General features: G+C 33.5%; 1 protein-coding gene across 1 annotated transcript in view; it reads left to right on the top strand.

The window, feature by feature from the left end:
- The first annotated feature begins 2088 nt into the window (after positions 1 to 2088).
- The window catches only part of LOC132131831 (argininosuccinate synthase), a 30795-nt gene continuing 30314 nt past the window's right edge, over positions 2089 to 2569 (top strand). The window contains exon 1 of the mRNA XM_059543961.1: positions 2089 to 2232. The gene's annotated coding sequence lies outside the window, so the exon portion shown is untranslated. The remainder of the gene's footprint in view (positions 2233 to 2569) is intronic.

A 2569-nucleotide genomic window follows, 5' to 3' on the forward strand; every position in this document is an offset into this window, starting at 1 on the left:
TATTTCACTTCAGCACCGCATTTCACACAGCAAAGAGGATTCGAGCCTGTAGCCGGTGAATGAGTCTCCATCCACAAACAGACGTACATCATCTGCAGATATAAGGGATTTCATTGCACTTTATCAAGTAATCTGAACGGCCCATACATGTGCAGTATTTTAAAGAGCCCTCACTGACTGAGTTAATGCCACAGTTGTGTTAGAAAGCATCTCATTCTTGTTTCTGTGACGGTGCGTTCGTCTCATCATGAGGCGCGCGGTCCGGAGCGATGCTTCAGATATATAAACTTACCTGTTTTGAATACTTTATATTTAACGTGTTCGTTTATGTCCAATATTAGTGTTAAACTGTTGGACTTTAAATGAAAGGTACTACTGATTTTCACTGTTGACTCTTCCTCAATACTCATGACTGAAGTGACCCCCAGTTGCTCCCCGGGCGCTGGACCTATAGCTGCCCACTGCTCCGAGTGTGTGTGTGTGTGTGTGTGTGTGTGTGTGTGTGTGTGTTCACTTCTCACTGCTGTGTGTGTGCACTTTGATGTGTTAAATGCAGAGCACCAATTCCGAGTATGGGTTACCATACTTGGCAAATGTCATGACTTTTTTCACTTTCGCTAGCATGTTTCTAGCATGATTAACATGTTATTAGCATAATTAGCTAGCATATTGCTAGCATGTTTCTAGCATAATTAGCATTTTACTAGAATTTAATTTGCATGCTACTAGCATGTTGCTAGCATAATTAACAAGTTACTAGAATGTTGGTAGCATGTTTATAGAATGATTTGCATGTTATTAAAATATTGTTAACATGATTAGCATGCTACTAGCATGTTGCTTGCCGGATTAGCAAGTTACTAGCATGCTACTACCATGTTAAACTACTACACACCACCGTGTGAATGAATGAGTGAATGTGAGGCAACTTGTAAAGCGCTTGGGATGGCCGTGGGTCTGTTGAAAGTGTTATATAAATGCAGTCCATTTACCATGTTGCTAGCATGATTAGCATGTTACCGACATTTTGTTAGCATGATTAACAGGCTGCTAGCATGTTGCTAGCCCGATTAGCAAGTTATTAGCATGTTACTAGCATTTTTCCATCATGATTAGCATGTTACTACCATATTGCTAGCATGATTAGCAAGTTATTACTAATGATGGAATAAGCTCTTAAGTTGCAAGAATGCAGATTTTAATTGCATTAAATAGGCATGTTAACATCACATTATTGGTGCATATGTAAAGTCATCGTCTTATGTGATTTCTAGACCTTAAAAAATCATGTGAATATAAATAATTAAAATCTTGCAGATTTTAACTTTAATTTTTAAGTATAATCAGTTATTTTAACTTTTTTTTCAGTTCATTTAAACTATGTTAAACTGACCTTAAACATTGAGCTGAATCTTGTATCACGTATAAAATAAATTTGAAAGTGATTTATTTTGATTTTGCTAAATTAATGGAAAAACATGTTGCAATGACTTTGTGAGGACGTTTTTAATAATGAATATATCAATCTCTAAAATATATTATTGGTTAAACCCATATAAGAAAGCTTACATTTAAAAGTGTGATTTCTAGACCTGGAAATGTCATGAACAGTAATAAAACTGTATATAACTCGATACTCTAAAAATGTCCACCAGTTTTTTCTAAGTTCAGTTGATGCCTTTTTGATTATTTTAAGTATTATCAAATTGCATGTTATTTAACTGATTTCTGTTTTTTTATTATAAATTGAACTGCTTTTAAAAAAATGTGTTGTATCTCAGTTTAAATCGTTTAATTTGGTTTGATTAGTTATAGGAAATAAGATGCGTTTCCATGACTTATTGATAATAAAAATGTTGCAGTTAAAAAAATATATACTAAAAATATTTTCATTTTGAAAATTACATTATGAATTGAACCTAAAGTGAAAATTAGCATATTGTAAAACATTTAAAAATGCACACAGCTGAATCTTTACATGGCCTTTTCACTTGGCTTCTGGTTATTTATTGTACCACACCTGTTTATGTGGGCCATCTATCTGTTGTACGGATGCATGGATCTGAATGGTCTGGCAGGTGCACCTCTGATTCTGAGCAAGATCTGATTGGCTTGTGTGTTCGAGGTGGGCGGGGTCTTGAGCTAATGCCTGAGAAGCTGCCAAACTGGATCTGGATTCGGAGCTTTTAGCATCGGGTCTGTAAAGCATTTTTGTTTCCTGCTGTGATTAAGGTAAGTTTACAGTGTGTTGAATAAATTTCATACTGATTTATAAGCATTTCAGATGTAAAACAATTATGTCTACATATTATCTCAGGCAATAATTGATCCATATATGATGAAAAACACATTTCTTGGCACGACTTGAATGTGAAGATCAAAAGATTGTTTCATTTTCATAACATGGTATTATGTTAATAATGTCAAGAAATACATTTAAAGTTCTTTACATTTAAAATAATTTCAAGAAATAAATGTAAAGTTTTGTACATTTAAAATAATTTTAAAGAAATAAAGGTAATATTTAAAATTTATAATAATTTCAGGAATTTTTTTTTACATTTCTTAC

This window comes from Carassius carassius, chromosome 4 (genome assembly GCF_963082965.1).
Source record: "Carassius carassius chromosome 4, fCarCar2.1, whole genome shotgun sequence".
In the NCBI taxonomy this organism is placed as follows: domain Eukaryota; kingdom Metazoa; phylum Chordata; class Actinopteri; order Cypriniformes; family Cyprinidae; genus Carassius; species Carassius carassius.